We start from the raw sequence: 22,761 nt of genomic DNA, 5'->3' as shown, positions 1-22,761 counted from the left end.
TGTGTGTGAAAAGCCCAGGAGGGCAGCAGTTTCTGAGATACTAGATCTGACATGCCTGGCACCGATGATCATACCACGCTCAAAGTCGCTTACGTCACTCGTTTTGCCTATTCTAACGTTCAACCAAACAGTAACTGAATGCCTCGATGCCTGTCTGCCTGCTTTATATAGCAAGCCACCGCCACGTGACTCACTGTCTGTAGGAGCGAACCATTTTCGTGAATGGGGTGGTGAACCTAATAAACTGGCCACAGCGTAAGTTCCTAAAATAAACTGTAGACGGTCTTGAAAATGAAATTAAAATGTGATATTATATTACGAAAGACAAATGCATATCTGTTAATCTTCTGGATATTGAATAAGCAATTCAATTGTACATCTAAGATGAGTGCTTCATAGCTTTCAGAGACTCTTGAGTCCCATGGTCGTGACTTGAAAGACGGGGGGAGGGGGGGTACTACTTTAGATTGAATGATAGGAAACATTTAAACCTCACCGTAACCCTGTCTAAATCAACATATAGCTGTCTAGAATAACTAAACCAGTAACTCCTGTTTGTGAGCCATCTTCAGGTGCTGAGCCGGGTCTTTATGGGCAACTTCCTACATTCCACACACATTTTTTACTCTCTCCGTAAATCTTCACTATGTAAAATCCAGCTTTTTCCGAGTGTGTAAATAACTTCATAAGAGCATCCCCTTAGTTCCAAAGGCCTTTAACCTTGTCAAGCTGAACAATTTCTCTTCACACCATTGTGCAACCACTCAGAAATGGTTAATCTAGTTCCATTTAGTTACACAGCCTTACTGTTGCCTATGGAGCAATACGGTGTCAAAAGAAAGGTACTCCTGTTTATGGTATGCACATCTGATAGTGTGGCTTTATGTAAAACATGGTTTGAGTGTCACACTAAGGAGGTTCACCGCAACCAACTACGCATGTGTTCTCTCCGAAATTAGCAATATTATGTTTAAAATATTCTGTTTACCCCAACCACTCACATGTCCAGATTGAACATAGTAGCCGCCAGGCTAAGTTTCTGGTCTTTCTATAACACACGATTGAGGATTGAGGGCAGAATTGAAACTTGAGGAAGTCAAGGTAAACCATGCATCAATATCAATGTAAGACTTGTGATGCAGCTTGAGTTACATGTAAGTAAAAGGTGAATTAGAGAAGAGTAAGGAAAACTGATGGGGAAGGCACACAGACAGATGTGAAGAAATGCAAGTAAGGAACTCAGAGAGGGGGTATTGAGTGAGTGAGAGAGAGAGAGAAAGAGAGGGGGGAAGAGAGAGATGAGAGTGAAAGAGAGGGAAAAATCTAACCTGCATATCTGCAGAAGGGATCTGCTGGGGGAGACATCCCCAGCTGTTGCTAGCTCCCTTATCTCTAGCAGTGGAGTTGGGGGGTGGATAGGAGGTACAGCACGGCATTCCAGACCAATTTACAGATCCTCACACATGTGGCTCGTTAGCGACTGGCTGAGGAGAGAAGGCTGGAGAGGATCAGCAGCACAGATCCCAGATCAGACTGAAACCACTGTCTCACTGCTGCTACCAGTACTAATAGGTAGCTATAGCGGCCTTACAATAGCGAGACACTACTACCTGAAACAGGCTATAATTTAGCTGTTTTTGTGAGGTGTAAATCCAGCTGTAGCATGAGATTTATAATGTAGAAAAGCAAAGACCAGTGCGATGAGAAGTTGGTATTTCCAGTCACCTTTATCCTATGTTCAGGTATTGACGGTAAAACATTAACGTTACACTTATCAAAGAAAGTTAGTGCAAGAGTTAGTGCTCTTCCCAGTATGGAGTATGTGGAGAGGACATAATGTTCACTGCGCTACTTAGACTTAAGAAGAAACAGGTGTCAGAAACAAGGCCAGTCTCCCTCCAGCTGAGTGATGACATTGCTCTACCTGGTGCAAGGTTGCCTGCTTAGGAGTTTAATCCCCTTCCTGCTGTACTCTTGATGTATGTGCAGCTTTCTCTGTTCCACTTGGCCCCGGAGTCTGAAGAGACAGGCTGTGGTGTCAGGCTCTGACTAGATTGCCAACTCACCAGCAAACCGAGGAGGAATACCTACAACAAGAAAAGGCATGCAGGAATGAGAGAACAATGAGATTTGTACAAATAAGCTGAAGAATAAAACAATTTTTATATTCCAAGAGACAAATGGGTGGGATGGAGTGTCAGTGACACAGTACAGTTAATAAGTAACATTATCAAAACAGTAAGGGAAATGGTTACAAATGCCAGAGCCCATGTGTGTCTGCGAGCAGGAGTTGTGACAGAGCGAGTCTTCACTTTTGCGAAGATATGGGATATACATTCTAAAATTAAAATACAAATATATAATTTCTTTAATGATGGAACGGTGCCAACCCTATATCCTAGACGTTGACCTGAGCAATCCACCCCCTAGGGAGAAGTCCAGTTTTATAGGCCTATTGCAAGTAGCCTACGCAGCCATTACAGAAAGGTGAACTAAAGCAGCCCACTAAATCAGCACTGTACTCTCGAGAGTCAGAGCCTGCCTGCCAGGATTGGTCCACAAGTCAAAGCCCCCAAATGGGTGAGCATAATATACAAGGATTTTCTCAAAGCTGCTATTGAGACCCTTGACGACCTCCTACCTAGCCGGTAGGAATTTCGGTAGAGTACCTCACCCAGGTAGTGGCAGTGCTGGCGATACTCTGCAATAACCCATGGGGAGTGAGTCACACTCAGACAATCAGAGAGGGTGAATATTATTGTGACCCTGGTGGCACAGAATAATCAAACGGTCTGACTGCACAGAGGTGCTCCTTTTGTCATAACTGGGACCAGCATGTGTGGATGTTGGGGGAAAGAGAGGTATATGAGCTCCATCAGCTAGGACTAGATGTTGGTTAATCAAATCATCCCATTCCTGCTCAATTATCATGGTAATTCTTAATGGTAAGTTTACAAACATACAGTGGGGCAAAAAAGTATTTAGTCAGCCACCAATTGTGCAAGTTCTCCCACTTAAAAAGATGAGAGAGGCCTGTAATTTTCATCATAGGTACACTTCAACTATAACAGACAAAATTATTTTAAAAAATCCAGAAAATCACATTGTAGGATTTTTTATGAATTTATTTGCAAATTCGGTCAATAACAAAAGTTTATCTCAATACTTTGTTAAATACCATTTGTTGGCAATGACAAAGGTCAAACGTTTTCTGTAAGTCTTCACAAGGTTTTCACACACTGTTGCTGGTATTTTGGCCCATTCCTCCATGCAGATCTCCTCTAGAGAAGTGATGTTTTGGGGCTGTTGCTGGGCAACACAGACTTTCAACTCCCTTCAAAGATTTTCTATGGGGTTGAGATCTGGAGACTGTCTAGGCCACTCCAGGACCTTGAAATGCTTCTTACGAAGCCACTCCTTCGTTGCCCGTGCGGTGTGTTTGGGATCATTGTCATGATGAAAGACCCAGCCACGTTTCATCTTCAATGCCCTTGCTGATGGAAGGAGGTTTTCACTCAAAATCTCACAATACATGGCCCCATTCATTCTTTCCTTTACACGGATCAGTCGTCCTGGTCCCTTTGCAGAAAAACAGCCCCAAAGCATGATGTTTCAACCCCCATGCTTCACAGTAGGTATGGGGTTCTTTGGATGCAACTCAGCATTCTTTGTCCTCCAAACATGACGAGTTGAGTTTTTACCAAAAAGTTCTATTTTGGTTTCATCTGACATTCTCCCAATCTTCTTCTGGATCATCCAAATGCTCTCTAGCAAACTTCAGACGGGCCTGGACATGTACTGGCTTAAGCAGGGGGACACGTCTGGCACTGCAGGATTTGAGTCCCTGGCGGCGTAGTGTGTTACTGATGGTAGGCTTTGTTACTTTGGTCCCAGCTCTCTGCAGGTCATTCACTAGGTCCCCCCGTGTAGTTCTGGGATTTTTGCTCACCGTTCTTGTGATGATTTTGACCCCACGGGGTGAGATCTTGCGTGAGCCCCAGATCGAGGGATATTATCAGTGGTCTTGTATGTCTTCCATTTCCTAATAATTGCTCCCACAGTTGATTTCTTCAAACCAAGCTGCTTACCTATTGCAGATTCAGTCTTCCCAGCCTGGTGCACGTCTACAATTTTGTTTCTGGTGTCCTTTGACAGCTCTTTGGTCTTGGCCATAGTGGAGTTTGGAGTGTGACTGTTTGAGGTTGTGGACAGGTGTCTTTTATACTGATAACAAGTTCAAACAGGTGTCATTAATACAGGTAACGAGTGGAGGACAGAGGAGCCTCTTAAAGGAAAAGTTACAAGTCTGTGAGAGCCAGAAATCTTGCTTGTTTGTTATTGTTATTCCACCATAATTTGCAAATAAATTCATTAAAAATCCTACAATGTGATTTTCTGGATTTTATTTTCTCATTTTGTCTGTCATAGTTGAAGTGTACCTATGATGAAAATTACATTCCTCTCTCATCTTTTTAAGTGGGAGAACTTGCACAATTGGTGGCTGACTAAATACTTTTTTGCCCCACTGTATATTATGGTAAGTATAATCAAAAGTTGTATCTCATTATGGTAAGTGGTGAAATAAGCATAGCTAGTTATAATTGTAATGGCTTAGCAGATAATGAGAAAATAAGATGAGTCTTTATCTGGCTAAAAGAGAGGGAATATAATATATATAGTTTGCAGGAAACTCATTCTATACCTTCAGAAGAAGTTGTATGGAAAAAGGACTGGGCGGGGGCGAAATATATTTCTCCCATGGGCAAAGAAATTCAAAAGGAGTGATAATATTAATCAACAATAATTTTAATCCGAACTGTTAAAACAGATCCGCAAGGAAGGTTGATCCTTTTAAATATGCTACTAGACCTTAAACAGATTTGTCTCACAAATCAGTTTACACAAACTCCTTTCCTCTGAGCCTACGTCATCAGACACTGTATGCTGGAAACAGTCGGTTTGTTATTTTTGACTAAAACATAACCAATATTCGTTAAATATAAATGTCAAACTTGTTTTTGCGTGAATTCGGCGACACAGTTAGCTTTTAACAGCTAGGGCCGCTATTTCTTGTCCCGGAATCCAGCTTAACAGGCAGGTTGAAACCTGATTGACAGAGCCGCTAAACTGCTAGCCATCAAGCTAACGAAGTTAGTCCCTGATGAGTTTTGCAATGGAGCCCACTTTGTCTGGAGAAATAAATTAATGGTTCCAGCGCTGCAGCTGTATCTACTACGCTGTGTTTCTGGACAAACCGGATTACTCATGAATTCCAATGCGGCAATTGTTTGCTTGCTGAGGATTATAGGCTTGAGATGGCTTCCTTGATCACGCAGGTCGCCAGCCTACGTAAGAAACTGGGGAAAACGTAGAGTGGAATGTTTACCTTTTCTATGCCGGTGGCTGGATGGCGTTTGCGCTTGTTGGATGCATCTCCGCCTTGTCGTTTGTCGTTATCCGACTAGCCGCTGTTGCCAGGAGCTCCTTAATCTGACAGCGGAGTCGAAGGAGCACAGCAAGAGGAGCATGGCAATTAACCATGGTCGCATGTCACGACCCGTGGAAGCCGAAGACAGCGACCTCCTGCAAAGCAGTCTACACTCCCAACGAGAGACCAGGAGCGGATACAAACAATGAATAGTATTGCCATCCTGGAACCTGATCTTCCTGCACCTTCATCACTGGGGGTGCCTGTGTCTGCGGCCTCAGTGCCTACTCCTACGATTTCGAAGTCGACAACCTTCCGTCCCTGCTCTGAATCGAGCGGGGCTTCTCCATCTGTGAGAGGCCTGCACCAGGCACCGGGAGCAACATGCTCAAGTTATCTCGCCTGTCCATAAAGGGTTCTCCGAATCATGTGCAGCGTGGGAGTGGGCAGATTTCCTCGTCCTTCTTGCCAGCCGTGATTTTGGGCAGCTCCATGGTAAGAAATGTGACCATTCCTGGTGCAAAAACCATGTCCTTTCCCAGAGCTTGAGTAAATTACATTACTAATCTGCTTCCGGATGTACTACGTCAAGACATGGAAATCAATTCTATCGTAGTCCATGTAGGTTTTAATGACATTATGAAGGGCAGCTGAACTGTATTTTAAAGAGCTGATTGAGTCTCTGCTAGGCACTAATACAATACCCATCATATCTGGCTCTGTGCCCTCTGAATCGTTGCATTGAATGCTTTAGCAGGATTCTTTCTCTTTTTTGTAATTTTTTATGTGACTATTGCAGCTCAATGGGTGTAATTTTTGTTGACAATTTCGATATCTTTTGGAAACAAAACATAACGAGGATGCGATCAACCCAAATCATTTGGGTTCATGGATCCTTTCATTGCATTATAAGGCTGCGTTGAGACAATAATTTATCAATGACCCAAGCCCAGCTCAGTTAATCCCTACCATTGTGACAGTGAGTTGTCATAATTCAAATGTACATTATACCAGGGGCATTGGTAAAAAACAATGTAAGGAAGCGAATTTGTGTCTCTCTAACTGCCCTGAATGCCTCTTGTAACGGTTTTCTAGTGGTGATGAAGGAGAGTCGGACCAAACTGCAGCGTGTCGATTGCGATCCATATTTATTAAACAAAACGTAAACACGACTAAACACTACAAAACAATAAACGTAATGAAAACCGAAAACAGCCTATCTAGTGCAAACTAACAGAGAGTACAAGTAAGACACTAAGGACAATCACCCACGACAAACTCAAAGAATATGGCTGCTAAATATGGTTCCCAATCAGAGACAACGATAAGCACCTGCCTCTGATTGAGAACCACTCCAGACAGCCATAGACCTTGCTAGACAACCCACTAAGCTACAATCCCAATACCACCACCAAAACCCCAAGACAAACACACCACAATTACAAAAACCCCATGCCACACCCTGGCCTGACCAAATACATAAAGATAAACACAAAATACTTTGACCAGGGCGTGACAGAACCCCCTAAGGTGCGGACTCCCGAACGCACCTCAAAACAATAGGGAGGGTCCGGGTGGGCGTCTGTCCATGGTGGCGGCTCCGGCGCGGGACGTGGACCCCACTCCTTTAATGTCTTAGTCCCCTCTCCCTTCGTCCCTGGATAGTCCACCCTCGCCGCCGACCATGGCCTAGTAGTCCCCACCCAGAACCCCACTGGACTGAGGAGCAGATCGGGACTGAAGGACAGCTCGGGACCGAGGCAGCTCGGGACTGAGGGAAGCTCGGGAGTGAGAGAAAGCTCAGGAGTGAGAGAAAGCTCAGGAGTGAGAGAAAGCTCAGGAGTGAGAGGAAGCTCAGGAGTGAGAGGAAGCTCAGGAGTGAGAGGAAGCTCAGGAGTGAGAGGAAGCTCAGGAGTGAGAGGAAGCTCAGGAGTGAGAGGAAGCTCAGGAGTGAGAGGAAGCTCAGGCAGGTAGATAGATCTACCAGCTCCTGGCTGGCTGGTGGTTTCAGCAGATCCTGGCTGACTGGCAGATCCTGGCTGACTGGCAGATCCTGGCTGACTGGCAGATCTGGAAGAGTCTGGTTGACTGGCAGATCTGGAAGAGTCTGGTTGACTGGCAGATCTGGAAGAGTCTGGTTGACTGGCAGATCTGGAAGAGTCTGGTTGACTGGCAGATCTGGAAGAGTCTGGTTGACTGGCAGATCTGGAAGAGTCTGGCTGACTGGCAGATCTGGAAGAGTCTGGCTGACTGGCAGATCTGGAAGAGTCTGGCTGACTGGCAGATCTGGAAGAGTCTGGTTGACTGGCAGATCTGGAAGAGTCTGGTTGACTGGCAGATCTGGAAGAGTCTGGCTGACTGGCAGATCTGGAAGAGTCTGGCTGACTGGCAGATCTGGAAGAGTCTGGCGGCGCTGGGCAGACTGGCGGCGCTGGGCAGACTGGCGATGCTGGGCAGACTGGCGGTGCTGGGCAGACTGACGACGCTGGGCAGACTGACGACGCTGGGCAGACTGGCGGTGCTGGGCAGACTGGCGATGCTGGGCAGACTGGCGATGCTGGGCAGACTGACGGCGCTGGGCAGACTGGCGACGCTGGGCAGACTGGGGGCACTGGCGGCGCTGGGCAGACTGGCGGCACTAGCTGCTCCATATAGGCTGACAGCTCTGGCGGCTTCTTACAGACTGACCGCTCTGGCGGCTCCGTGCTGACTGGCAGCTCCTTGCAGACTGGCAGCTCCTTACAGACTGACAGCTCCGTGCAGACTGACAGCTCCGTGCAGACTGACAGCTCCTTGCAGACTGGCAGCTCCATGCAGACTGGCAGCTCCATGCAGACTGGCTGCTCCATGCAGACTGGCTGCTCTATGCAGACTGACAGCTCTGGCTGCTTCATGCAGACTGACATCTCTGGCTGCTCCATGTAGACTGGCTGCTTCATGCAGACTGGCAGCTCGGGCTGCTTCATGTAGACTGACAGCTCTGGCTGCTCCATGCGGACTGACAGCTCTGGCTGCTCCATGTAGACTGACTGCTTCATGCAGACTGGCAGCTCGGGCTGCTTCATGTAGACTGACAGCTCTGGCTGCTCCATGCAGACTGACAGCTCTGACTGTTCCATGCAGACTGACAGCTCTGGCTGCTTCATGCAGACTGACAGCTCTGGCTGCTCATGCAGACTGGCAGCTCTGGCTGCTCCATGTAGACTGGCTGCTTCATGCAGACTGGCAGCTCGGGCTGCTTCATGTAGACTGACAGCTCTGGCTGCTCCATGCGGACTGACAGCTCTGGCTGCTCCATGTAGACTGGCTGCTTCATGCAGACTGGCAGCTCGGGCTGCTTCATGTAGACTGACAGCTCTGGCTGCTCCATGCAGACTGACAGCTCCATGCAGACTGACAGCTCTGGCTGCTCCATGCAGACTGACAGCTCTGGCTGCTCCTTGCAGACTGGCAGCTCTGGCTGCTCCATATAGACTGGCTGCTTCATGCAGACTGGCAGCTCGGGCTGCTTCATGTAGACTGACAGCTCTGGCTGCTCCATGCAGACTGACAGCTCTGACTGCTCCATGCAGACTGACAGCTCTGGCTGCTTCATGCAGACTGGCAGCTCTGGCTGCGCTGAACAGGCGGGAGACTCCTGCAGCGCTGTGTCGGAGGAAGGCTCTGGCTGCGCTAAACAGGCGGGAGACTCCGGCAGCGCTGGAGATGAGGAAAGCTCTAACAGCGCTAGATAGGCGGGAGACTCCGGCAGCGCAGGAGAGGAGAAAGGCTCTGGCTGCGCTAAACAGGCGGGAGGCTCCGGCAGCGCTGTAGAGGAGAAAGGCTCTGGCTGCGCTGAACAGGCGGGAGGCTCCGGCAGCGCTGTAGAGGAGAAAGGCTCTGGCTGCGCTAAACAGGCGGGAGGCTCCGGCAGCGCTGTAGAGGAGAAAGGCTCTGGCTGCGCTGAACAGGCGGGAGACTCCGGCAGCGCTGTAGAGGAGGAAGGCTCTGGCTGCGCTGAACAGGCGGGAGGCTCCGGCAGCGCTGTAGAGGAGAAAAGCGCTGGCTGCGCTGAACAGGCGAGGCACACTGAAGGCCTGGTGCGTGGTGCTGGAACTGGTGGTACTGGATCGAGGACACGCACAGGAAGCCTGGTGCGGGGAGCTGCTACCGGAGGGCTGGGGTGTGGAGGTGGTACTGGATAGACCGGACCGTGCAGGCGCACTGGAGCTCTTGAGCACCGAGCCTGCCCAACCTTACCTGGCTCGATGCCCACTCTAGCCCGGCCGATACGAGGAGCTGGAATATACCGAACCGGGCTGTGCACCCGCACTGGAGACACCGTGCGCTCCACAACATAACACGGTGCCTGCCCGGTCTCTCCAGCCCCCGGTAAGCACAGGGAGTTTGCGCAGGTCTCCTACCTGGCATAGCCATACTCCCTGTGAGCCCCCAATAAATTTTTGGGGCTGACTCTCGGGCTTCCATCCGCTCTGCCGTGCTAGCTCCTCATAATGCCGCCTCTCTGCTTTTGCTGCCTCCAGCTCGGCTTTGGGGCGACAATAATCTCCAGGCTCATTCCAGGGTCCTTTACCGTCCAATTCCTCCTCCCATGTCCATATCTCCAGGTGGTGCAACCTCTCCCACTGTAGCTGCTGCTGCTCCTGCTGCTGCTGCCTCTGTTGCCTCTTCTCCTGTTGCTCCTTTGGGCGGCTACACTCCCCTGGTTTAGCCCAGGGTCCTCTCCCGTCGAAGATCTCCTCCCATGACCAGAAATCCTTGGTGAGCATCTCCTTTTTCAGCTGCTCCTGCCTGTTGACACGCCGCTTGGTCCGTTGGTGGTGGGTGATTCTGTAACGGTTTTCTAGTGGTGATGAAGGAGAGTCGGACCAAACTGCAGCGTGTCGATTGCGATCCATATTTATTAAACAAAACGTAAACACGACTAAACACTACAAAACAATAAACGTAATGCAAACCGAAAACAGCCTATCTAGTGCAAACTAACAGAGAGTACAAGTAAGACACTAAGGACAATCACCCACGACAAACTCAAAGAATATGGCTGCCTAAATATGGTTCCCAATCAGAGACAACGATAAGCACCTGCCTCTGATTGAGAACCACTCCAGACAGCCATAGACCTTGCTAGACAACCCACTAAGCTACAATCCCAATACCACCACCAAAACCCCAAGACAAACACACCACAATTACAAAAACCCCATGCCACACCCTGGCCTGACCAAATACATAAAGATAAACACAAAATACTTTGACCAGGGCGTGACACCTCTGCTGATCCTACAGCTATGAACCAGATTTATACTGTAGCACTGAGGCGGTGGGCCCTAGTAGGAACATGAGCATTTCTACTTATACAAAGCATACCAGTAAAGCAATGAAAACAAGTAAACATCCCGAGAAAAGTGCTCAAAATAGCCCACGTTAACATACAGTTGAAGTCAGAAGTTTACATACACCTTAGCCAAATACATTTAAACTCAGTTTTTCACAATTCCTGGCATTTTATCCTAGTAAACATTCCCTGTCTTAGGTCAGTTAGGATCACCACTTTATTTTAAGAATGTGAAATGCCAGAATAATAGTAGAGAGAGTGATTTATTTCAGCTTTTATTTCTTTCATCACATTCCCAGTGGGTCCGAAGTATACATACACTCTATTAGTATTTGGTAGCATTGCCTATAAAGTGTTTAACTTGGGTCAAACGTTTCGGGGAGCCTTCCACAAGCTTCCCACAGTAAGTTAGGTACATTTTGGCCCATTCCTCCTGACAGAGCTGGTGTAACTGAGTCAGGTTTGTAGGCTTCCTTGCTCGTACAGTTCTTCAGTTCTGCCCACATAATTTCTATAGGATTGAGGTCAGGGCTTTGTGATGGCCACTCCAAAACCTTGACTTTGTTGTCTTTAAGTAATTTTGCCACAACTTTGGAAGTATGCTTGGGTTCATTGTCCTTTTGGAAGACCCATTTGCGACCAAGCTTTAACATCTTGAGATGTTGCTTCAATATATACACATAATTTTCCTTCCTTATGAAGCCATCTATTTTGTGAAGTGCACCAGTCCATCCTTCAGCAAAGCACCCCCACAACATGATGCTGCCACCCACGTGCTTCACGGTTGGGATGGTGTTCTTCGGCTTGCAAGCCTCCCCCTTTTTCCTCCAAATATAACGATGGTCATTATGACCAAACAGTTATATTTTTGTTTCATCAGACCAGAGGACATTTCTCCAAAAAGTACGATCTTTGTCCCCATGTGCAGATGCAAACCGTAGTCTGGCTTTTTAATGGTGGTTTTGGAGCAGTGGCTTCTTCCTTGCTGAGCGGCCTTTCAGGTTATGTCAATATAGGACTCATTTTACTGTGGATATAGATACTGTTGTAACTGTTTCCTCCAGCATCTTCACAAGGTCCTTTACTGTTGTTCTGGGATTGATTTGCACTTTTCGCACCGAAGTACGTTCATCTGTAGGAGACAGAACTTGTCTCCTTCCTGAGCGGTATGACGGCTGTGTTGTCCCATGGTGTTTATACTTGCGTACTATTGTTTGAACAGATGAACGTGGTACCTTCAGGCATTTGGAAATTGCTCCCAAGGATGAACCAGACTTGCGGAGGTCTACAAATTTTTTCTGAGATCTTAGCGGATTTATTTTGATTTTCACACAATGTCAAACAAAGAGGCACCGAGTTTGAAGGTATGCCTTGAAATACATCCACAGGTACACCAGCAATTGACTCAAATGATGTCAATTAGTCTATCAGAAGCTTCTAAAGTCATGACATCAATTTCTGGAATTTTCCAAACTGTTTAAAGGCACAGTCAACTTAGTGTATGTAAACCTCTGACCCACTGGAATTGTGATACAGTGAATTATAAGTGAAATAATCTGTCTGTAAACAATTGTTGGGAAAATTACTTGTGTCATGCACAAAGTAGATGTCCTAACTGACTTGCCAAAACTATAGTTTGTTAACAAGAAATTTGTGGAGTGGTTGAAAAACTAGTTTTAATGACTCCAACCTAAATGTATGTAAATTTCCGACTACAACTGTACATGTAGGTAGAGTTGATGTGACTATGCATAGATAATAACAGAGAGTAGCAGCAGCGTAAATTGAGGCGTCTGGGTAGCCCTTTGATTAGCTGTTCAGCAGTGTTATGGCTTGGGGGTAGAAGCTGTTAAGAAGCCTTTTGGACTTAGGAGCGCCAAGTGCGCTCCGGTACCGTTTTCCGTGTGGTAGCAGAGAGAACTGTCTATGCCTAGGGTGGCTGGAGTTTTAGGGCTTTCCTCTGACACCGGCCGGTATAGAAGGTCTGGATGGCAGGAAGCTTGGCCCCAGTGATGTACTGGGCTGTACGCACTACCCTCTGTAGTGCCTTGCGGTCGGCGGCAGTTGCCATTCCAGGCAGTGATGCAACCAGTCAGAATGCTCTCGATGGTGCAGCTGTAGAACTTTTGAGGATCTGAGGACCCATGCCAAATCTTTTCAGTCTCTTAAGGGGGAATAGGCTTTGTCGTACCCTCTTCACGACTGTCTTGCTGTGATTGGACTATGGTCATTTGTTGGTGATGTGGACACCAAGGAACTTGAAGCTCTCAACCTGCTCCACTGCAGCCCCGTCGATGAGAATGAGGGCGTGCTTGGTCCTCCTTTTCGTGTAGTCCACAATCATCTCCTTTGTCTTGATCACATTGAGGAAGAGGTTGTTATCCTGGCACCACACGGCCAGGTCTCTGACCTCCTCCCTATAGGTTGTCTCATCACTGCCAGTGATCAGCCCTACCACTGTTGTGTCATTGGCAAATTTAATGATGGTGATGGAGTCGTGCCTGGCCATGCAGTCATGAGTGAAGAGGGAAAACCGGAGGAGACTGAGCACGCACCCGAGGGGCCCCGTGTTGAGGATCAGCGTGGAGGATGTGTTGTTACCTACCTTTACCACCTGGGGGCAGCCAGTCAGGAAGTCCAGGATCCAGTTGCAGAGGGAGGTGTTTAGTCCCAGGGTCCTTAGCTTAGTGATGAGTTGAGGACACTATGGTGTTGAATGCTGAGCTGTAGTCAATGAATAGCATTCTCACATAGGTGTTCCTTTTGTCCAGGTGGGAAAGGGCAGTGTGGCGTGCAACACAGATTGCATCATATGTGGCTCTGTTGGGCGCTATGCAAATTGCAGTGGGTCTAGGGTTTCTGGGATAATGGTGTTGATGTGAGCCATGACCAGCCTTTCAAAGCACTTCATGGCTACAGACGTGAGTGCTACGGGTCGGTAGTCATTTAGGCAGGTTACCATAGTGTTCTTCGGCATAGGGATTATGGTGGTATGCTTGAAACATGTTGGTATTACAGACTCAGTCAGGGACAGGTTGAAAATGTCAGTGAAGACACTTGCCAGTTCGTCAGCGGAGTACACGTCCTGGTAATCCGTCTGGCCCTGCGGCCTGGTGAATGTTGGCCTGTTTAAAGGTCTTACTCACATTGGCTATAGAGCAGCTGATGCTCTCATGCAAGTTTCAGTGTTACTTGCCTCAAAGCGAGCATAGAAGTAATGGTAGGCTCGTGTCACTGGGCAGCTCGCGGCTGTGCTTCCCTTTGTAGTCTAATAGTTTGCAAGCCCTGGCACATCAGACGAGCAACGCAGCCGGTGTAGTACAATTCAATCTTAGTCCTGTATTGACGGTTTGCCTGTTTGATGGTTCATCTGACGTCATTGTGGGATTTCTTATAAGCTTCTGGGTTAGAGTCCCGCTCCTTGAAAGCAGCAGCTCTACCTTTTAGCTCAGTGCAGATGTTGCCTGTAATCCATGGTTTCTGGTTGGGGTATGTACGTACAGTCACTGTGGGGGTGACGTGATCGATGCACTTATTGATGAAGGCAGTGAATGCCATCGGAAGAATCCTGGGAACATATTCAAGTCTGTGCTAGCAAAACAGCCCTGTAGTTTAGCACCTGCTTCATCTGACCACTTTTTCATTGACTGAGTCACTGGTGCTTCCTGCTGTTGTAGTTTTTGCTTGTAAGCAGGAATCAGGAGGATAGAACTATGGTCAGATTTGCCAAATGGAGGGCAAGGGAGAGCTTTGTACACGTCTCTGTGTGGAGTAAAGGTTGTCTAGTTTTTTCCCCTCTGGTTGCACATTTAACATGTTAGTAGACATCAGGTAAAAGGAATTTAAGTTTCCCTGCTTTAAAATCCTCGGAACTAGGAGCGCGGCCTCGGGATGAACGTTTTCCTGTTTGCTTATGGCCTTATACAGCTCATTGAGTGTGGCCAGCATCGGTTTGTGGTGGTAAATAGACAGCTACGAAGAATATAGATGAAAACTCTTTTGGTAAATAGTGTGGTCTAACACTTTCTCTTTAGATACTCTACCTCAGGCAAGCAAAACTTTGAGACTTTGTGCACCAGCTGTTGTTTACAAATATACATAGACCTTGTCTTACCAGAGGAGGCTGTTCTATCCTGATGAAAAAGCATAAAACGTGCCAGCTGTATGTTATTCATGTCTTCGATCAGCCACGACTCGGTGAAACATAAGATATTACAGTTTTTAATGTCCAGTTGGTACAGTAGGATATTCGTGCTCGTAGTTCGTCTATTTTCTTATCCAATGATTGTACGTTGGCTAATAGGACCAATGGAAAAGGCAGATTACCTACTCGATGTCGGATCCTTACAAGGCACCCAGACCTACCTCCCCAATATCTCTGTCTCTTTCTCCTGAGAATGACAGGGATGAGGGCTTTGTCGGCTGTCTGGAGTAAATCCTTTGCGTCTGACTTGTCAAAGAAAAATCTTCTAATCTTCTAACAAGTGCTCAGCATATGTCGGAACTCCAAGACTGTTGGAAAAGCATTCCAGGTGAAGCTGGTTGAGAGAATGCCAAGAGTGTGCAAAGCTGTCATCAAAAAACTACATCAAAACAGGAAATCTACTGTTATAAATAAAATTAATATTTCAATGAAAATGTGAATAACATTCAATATATTTCTTATTGTATAATAACTAGCATTAGGATACACTCTATGGTCGACTCAATTGTCTAGAGCAGTATAAGCTTGGAAATGGAGCTCAGGCTATTGCTATCCCTTCAAAGCCGTATAAGAATGGTGGCGGTCTGTGACTGCCTGCTACTGAGCACCCAGAACCCTCCTTCAGCACCAACACATCAACGTTTTCCCTTTCCTTGCAAGGGATTTCAGGAAAAATAAACGCTGAAATGTACGCAGGAAGTTCCATCTAATCGCAACATGTTTTGTTAATTAGGCCTGTCAACTGGCCATTTATTATATATGTCACACATGACAGAGAAACACTACAGCATTCCATCTTTAGAAAGGGGCCAATGTTCAATAGTGCAAAACCAATAAGGAACAACTCTATTCCAACTTGCCTTTAGAAATCAAGTAACTTTTTTATTTTAGAAAAAAGGTATACAACTATTAAGAATTGACGATGTTTAACGTCTTCTTTAACTAGTCAGAGTATAATTAATTGAGCAGGAAAACGCAAAAAAAAAAAAGGACCATGAGGGAATAAAGAAATTCCAAAAGCTAATTAAAGGGAAGTGCTAATGATTAAAAACATGCTCAGCAGTGACAAGAAAAATAAGATGCTTTCTGACCTCACAGAAGAGACTGAGGGAGAAAGACGGAAGAAGCTTCTGAGGCTGAGACACAGCATGGCTACTTGGTTAGAGAGAGCTTTTTTTGGCACAGGCCCTCGGGCCGCCACAACATCAATCTCTCCCCTCCCAGGACAGACTGAGGAGGAAAACATAGCACACTTCAAATCCGACAGAAAGAGCGAGTGAGCCAGGCTTTGCTTTCCTCCGCTCTATGCAGGAAGGAGGGATGGCCGGCTCTTCTCCTTCTCCTAGAAGCTGTCTTAATTATTTCCACTCATACCCAAATCCCCAGCCATCATCTGGCAAATTAAGAGGGGATATATTCTAGAAATTGTAATAAATAATATCTAATCTCTGACAGTAAACTATGCCATCCTCCTCTTGGTAGCCACACCCGGCTGGGACTAGCTTTGCTTTATGTAAACCTAATTACAAACATTGTATTTCCTGATGCTACAGTAATGTAGGGCTTCCTTTGCCAAAACAGAGATATTTAATTTCTTCTTTCAAAAGACTGGATAAATTATGACGTGTATCAACTGATTCAGTGCCGCAACACAATATGAGATTCAGATGCAGTTTTATTGGGGAAGTGATTACTGGATAGAAGAGAATACTTTAGGCAGCAGAGAGAGGAGGAAGACGGGCAGGTAAGCTACATAGGTGCAGGTGGCACAGCACCGGGGTCAACAGCCTGCCCTGAGGGGTCACCGCCATGCGCTCAATGGTGGGGAACAGCATCACGGATTTCACCACCTGCACAAGAACAAGTAGAAGAAAGGATGTTAGTCATACCCAACTTAAACCTCCTTCTTGGGACATTCTCCTATGCATTCAGTTAGTCTGTGTGTCTTACAATAAATCTAGAAGCATAGATGTTCCATGACATTTATGGACCATTATCTGTCTTCAGATTTTTAATGACTTCAGTTTAAAGATGCACTATAGAACTTTTAGGGCATCATGTTTTAATAAATACAATGAATTTGTTTTTAGATCTTTTCCCAAACTTGTTGACAATGTGCAGGTACTGTATCTATTATTCCAACATTCAGACTAGAGTTAAAAGTTGTGTGCAGCTCTTATGTTATGCTACATTAGTGCTGCCAGGGGGCACTATGTGAAGAAGGAGTTGCTTGAGTGGCGGAGCAAAGGCATTAAAGACAAAACAGTTGGAGAGAGAGACAGAAATATACTGTTGGTGAGAGCACGCGTGTGAAAGTGGTAAAAGCGATGAGATGTCCAGGAAAAGAGAGGGCGTGACATGGGCAATGCATGTGATTACATGAGATGGAGAACAAATAAAAGAAGAGGGAGAACAAGAGAGAAAGAGAGAAAATACATGTGTCAGAACACCAGTATTAGGAAACAGGAAACACCTGCCCGTTTGGCCAGCAGCAGGCTGGAAGAGTGATAAACCTCTACCTAACAGCCAGTCTATGACCCAGAGAGAGCAAGGCCCACAGATTGGATGTGGACTTACTATGCATCCTTTGTGGTTGTTGGGATTGTATTTTTCTTACCAGTTCAAAGCAGGGATTGATTAACTAGCTCCAGAGATCCTTATGGGGACCCAGAGGTTTAACACCTTTTCAAGGAGTACATCGGGGACATAGGGAATGGATGGGGGAGAGGTGGAGGAGGGATATGTCTAGATTTAGGGGTAAAAGGGGCCAAGAGAGAGTGAGAGCGTTAGAGAGAGGAAGAGAGAAATGCCGTCCTCCAACGTGAGTGAAACAAACTCACTAAAATACTTAGGTATCCCCTTGACGACAGGGCAGTAGGAAGAAAGGCTGCTGTTTTGACATGGGGAGGGGGAACGGGGTTAGCAACCACATGTTGTACTTCAGAGATAACACAATAGTGTGCTTTAACAGTGATCTACTGCTGTGAAACCTGTGGCATTCATTAGAGGCTCTCCCTATCATTGAAAAACAATTAACATTAATCTTCCATTTTCATGGCCTGCTTCGGCAATACTTTAATGTAAAGTCCCCTGTTTAAGGGACATGCGTGGTTCTGGTACCGCTTCCGACTGATTTTCACTTATAAATCAATCTATGGACACCGTAGATCAAAATAGCTTGCATTGAGCGATAGCCTTGGTTCTCATGGACACTTTTGCCTGTGTGAAGTAGGATGTGAAATCTAACACCACTTGAAGCTTCCTATTTCATTCGCTCTTCTGACGGACCATCAACTCCTGCATGAACCCCGCGTCACTGCAACTGACATGTGCCCGTAATCCTTACATCATAGCCCAGCAGGCGAGATTGGTTCCGTCACTCTAGCATGTTCAAAGATAGTTATAAATCTAACTTTATCTAAGTAATCTAAAATAATTCATAGATTTTAAACTTTCAGTTTGTCATAGGGGCGGCAGGGTAGCCTAGTGGTTAGAGAGTTGGACTAGGAGCCGGAAGGTTGCAAGTTCAAACCCCCGAGCTGACAAGGTACTAATCTGTCATTCTGCCCCTGAACAGGCAGTTAACCCACTGTTCCCAGGCCGTCATTGAAAATAAGAATTTGTTCTTAACTGACTTGCCTAGTTAAATAAAGGTCAAATAAATAATTAAAAAAATAGACAGACAAGATTAATATGAGACGAAAGGCAAGTTCCTAACGAGTTCACGGAGCCAAGCTAGAGCTCTGTCTGACATTTACAGCAGTGGGGTCAGATGTTTTGATCAAGAGAGACCTTCTGAAAATGTGCACTTTTTTTCCAAACACCAAACATCCAAATATGTATTTTACAATTATAAGGAAAGTAAAATGGTATAGTTGTTTTATTATTTGATTATACTATATTTAGAAAGCATATAAGTTATTTCAAGCCTTATTCATACCACTTTGTTGAATAGGAAATTAATCATAAAAATCTTCATATTTTTTATCATATTTGTATTGTGTCCTCAAAAGTGACTCAGCAATTTATAACTATATTAACCAGAAAGGTGAGATTTGAAACTTTCTTATAATATGCAGCATTAGTAGTTATTGTTTATGGCCCTACCATGATAAATAATTACTTTAGGGGCTCCCGAGTGACGAAGCGTTCTGAGGCACTGCATCGCAGTGCTAGAGGCGTCATTACAGACCCTGGTTCAATTCCAAGCTGTATCACAACCGGCCGTGATTGGGAGTCCCATAGGGCGGCGCACAATTGGCCCAGCGTCGTCCAGGTTGGGGTAGGACTTCATTGTACAGAAGAATTTGTTCTTAACTGACTTGCCTAGTTAAAGAACGATGAAATAAAAATCACATGTAGTTACAGTTGACTGATTAAAACATATTACCTACCAATGTAGCCTTGTAGCTATAGATTAATGAAGCTGTTGAAATATACCAATATGTGGTAGTGTGAGTCTGAGTGTGACAGAAAAGGAAGCATGTGTGGGCGTGAAAGAGAGACAGAGTAGAGGTGCACAGAGGGACACAGGTGAGCTTTGATGTGTAAAGAGGTAGTTTTGATGGGAAGCAGCTCCTCTTCCAGAGGAACAGAGGAATGTTCTAAAGAATGCGGAAGGAAGAGGCTGGTTGTTAAACACTGAAAAAATACTAACTGACATAACCACTAATAACACACGCAAACAAACACAAAAACACACCTAGACAACCACACGCATGCACAGACACACATTTTACTCTTCATCTATCTCTAACACACCTTCACAAGTTTTTACTTATAGATTTCTTTTTAAAGACGGGCTGGTTGTTTAGTAACCAAACCGATACGTGCTCAACTATGAGGCAAAACAGGGTTGGCTTAGATTGTTATCTATATAAAGGTGAAATAAATACAAATATTTTGTCTCCAATGTCTATTGAAAACAAATACATTTCCACAATGAGCACTTGTTGTCTCTCAAATACATTGTTACAGTTGTTGGTTAGCTAACGTGACTCATTCAAAACACCTCCAAACAAGACATGGTATTAAGAACAAGATAGAAAGGGACACAGGTGCTCTCTGGCCATCCAGAATCACACACACACACACACACACACACACACACACACACACACACATCTGCCCCATTGAAGCGTGTACATCATTTTCGTGACGTTGTCAGCTAACCCATCTATTGTCAAATACATCGGATAAGGTGCAGTGAAATGTGTCGTTTTAAACTTTTCTGAGGAATTGTTTGCTTAGGACACACACACGACGGGCCCCTGCGGACAGGTCAGGACAGTCCTTGAACCTGCAGCATCTCGCTCTGCTTTGCTGTGGGGACAGAGAGGATGGACGGACGGAGTGGACTTAAGATGTAACAGTGAAAGGGGCTGATTTATAAACACCTGAGAGCTAAATGTGGCAGAGCAGGAAGGTTAATGTTTTACATGTTCTGCACCAGAGATGGAACCAACATGACACATACACTTCACTTGTGAATGAATGTTCAGTCTGTTCTGTGAAAGAAAACACGCACGCATGCACACACACGTGTTTACTGAAGTCAACTCCTGAAGTCAAACTCCTGACACAGTGAAACATTTGGTAAAGAACACACAAGCTCAGATGACCAGCTTTACCCTGGAACTAAGGAAACCAAATGGTTTTCCGAAACAGGAACAATTTGTCAACGACTAAACCTTCCAGCCTTAGTCGTTTTATAGATATATTACCTTCCTTTTTTATTGTTCTGGAGGTGAGAAATGAAAGGAGTAGGAAAGAGAGAAGGGAGGTTCACAGAAGGTTCTGGGAACAGCATGGAACTTGGTCAGTGGCGTCCAGCCCGCCCTAACACCCTCTTTAACGAGGTCCAATGGGCTGACATGCCACACAGTGCCAGGCCAGAACCAGCGCACTGTTAGAAAGCAGGTGTTCCCCCCGGTCGTAAAATGTTGGTGTGCAAGCCACCTGGCCACGGAGCGTGTGGAGAGCCTTGTGCAGCCCTGCCGCGGTTGTTAAGTGACAGTGTGGGTTAAGAGCTGCACTAAAGCTCTCCTCACGTACCTCTCTTGCACCTCATAAGACAGCAATAGCCTGGGGACTCCTCAGGATCCATTCATACTGTATGCCCACACTCCCTGCTATACGCCTGCTCTGTTGGTTTTCTGACTAGGAAAGAGGGGGCTGGAGATAGGGAAGGATGGAGCCTTCCTAGGGCTCACTCTCCAGTCTCCATGGCATATGGTGTCATGTCTACGTGCGTCAGCTGTCTCGGCTGGGAAGTGACATCAGGTGGAAAGTACAGTTATGGAAAGCTGGACCAGCTGAACTCATGTGGGGATGACAGGTAGATTGGTGACAGCACACTTATGGTGAAATTCACCATTTAATCTATAATCCTAAAGACAGAGAAAGGTAATGAGAGGTTTTTATTGCTTTATAGAAACACCATCATCATCTAGATGAACAACAAAGGCATATGAAAATGTCTCATAATGTATTTATTTATTCATTTGTAAATGTAATATTCCCATCAGGCAGATGAAAACGATCCAGATAGAAAATTTGCCAGAGCCCACCCAAGCAGTCAACAAGCCATCAATATTCTCCATTGTATCGAGGACCTCTAGAGCATGGGTCAAACATGAGGCTCAAGGGACATTTTAGTCCCCCGCTTGTATAAACTGCTCGCTAATGCAGTCAATGCAATTGCCAGATTATTGGGTTAAGTAAGTCAGTGGAGGCTGGTGACTTGATTGGAGGATGGGAGACCCACGGTATAGAGACCCACGGAGAGGACAGCACTGAGACGACAACGCGTGCTTTCACAAATCGTCAAATACTAATTATTTCAACCTAAAGCATTTAATAAATACACTTATAGTACAACATTATGGGGCATGGGAATGAGAGGGCTACTTACAAAGTGTTGGGAAGGGATCACAGCAGTGATTGAATGAGGGTATGAGGCATGAGTTAAGGTGTTCAGAGGCTTGACTTAAGTGTAGGACAGGGGTCGAGGTGTTCATATGCTTCAGTGCAGGACAGGCTCATCTTGGATGGATGGTGTTGGAGAACAGCTCAACTCTTCTACTGAAGGCAGGACAGGATTTGATTGGAAAGACAAAAAACAATTTAAAAAAACAGTTAGACAAAAGACATAAGAATAAGTTAGGGTTTGACCCGGGGTAGGCCGTCATTGTAAATAAGAATTTATTCTTAACTGACTTGCCTAGTTAAATAAAAGGTTAAATAAAAAATACAAATATCAAAGTAGCTCAAGAAACGTTCCTGAATAAAGCCCTGATCATCCACATACCTGACAATAACTGGCAAAAGCGAGCAGACTGGTGTTAAGAGAATTATGTTCTCAATGTTCATAAACTGAACTTCAATTAAACTACTCGGTCTGTTACCAAGAATTTGTAAGGTTCTTGTTGAAATGAAACAGACAGAGGCCAGTCTACAATAGTCAGCAACGTTTATTTACGAGAGCTCTGCTTATCATTTCCTGTACATTGGTTTATATACATCTCATTTCGTCATAAATGTCCCTCCTCCTCTCAGACAATAACAATATAGTTCACAATTCTTCCACCTGTTCTTCCACCTGTTATACAATCTACTACAAGCCCAAGGTTTCTCCCCTCCCTGGATGGGGAGACTTCCTTCCCTGTTATCAGTTCCACAGGTCACAAGTTGTCTGCCACAGTTCCTTTTTCTTATGGACTAACATTCTTCAACAGAGACAGGGTAGAATTCTATTAGATATAGTCCTATCATTACTTTAAATGTATACAT

General features: G+C 45.5%; 1 pseudogene; it reads right to left on the bottom strand.

Moving 5' to 3' along the window:
* Positions 1-16,660: 16,660 nt before the first annotated feature.
* LOC112232856 overlaps positions 16,661-22,761 on the bottom strand; it is a 29,597-nt pseudogene continuing 23,496 nt past the window's right edge.

Source organism: Oncorhynchus tshawytscha, linkage group LG08, assembly GCF_018296145.1.
Source record: "Oncorhynchus tshawytscha isolate Ot180627B linkage group LG08, Otsh_v2.0, whole genome shotgun sequence".
Lineage (NCBI taxonomy): Eukaryota > Metazoa > Chordata > Actinopteri > Salmoniformes > Salmonidae > Oncorhynchus > Oncorhynchus tshawytscha.
Note: the sequence above shows the minus strand (reverse complement) of the source record. Positions and strands in the feature narration are given on the sequence as shown.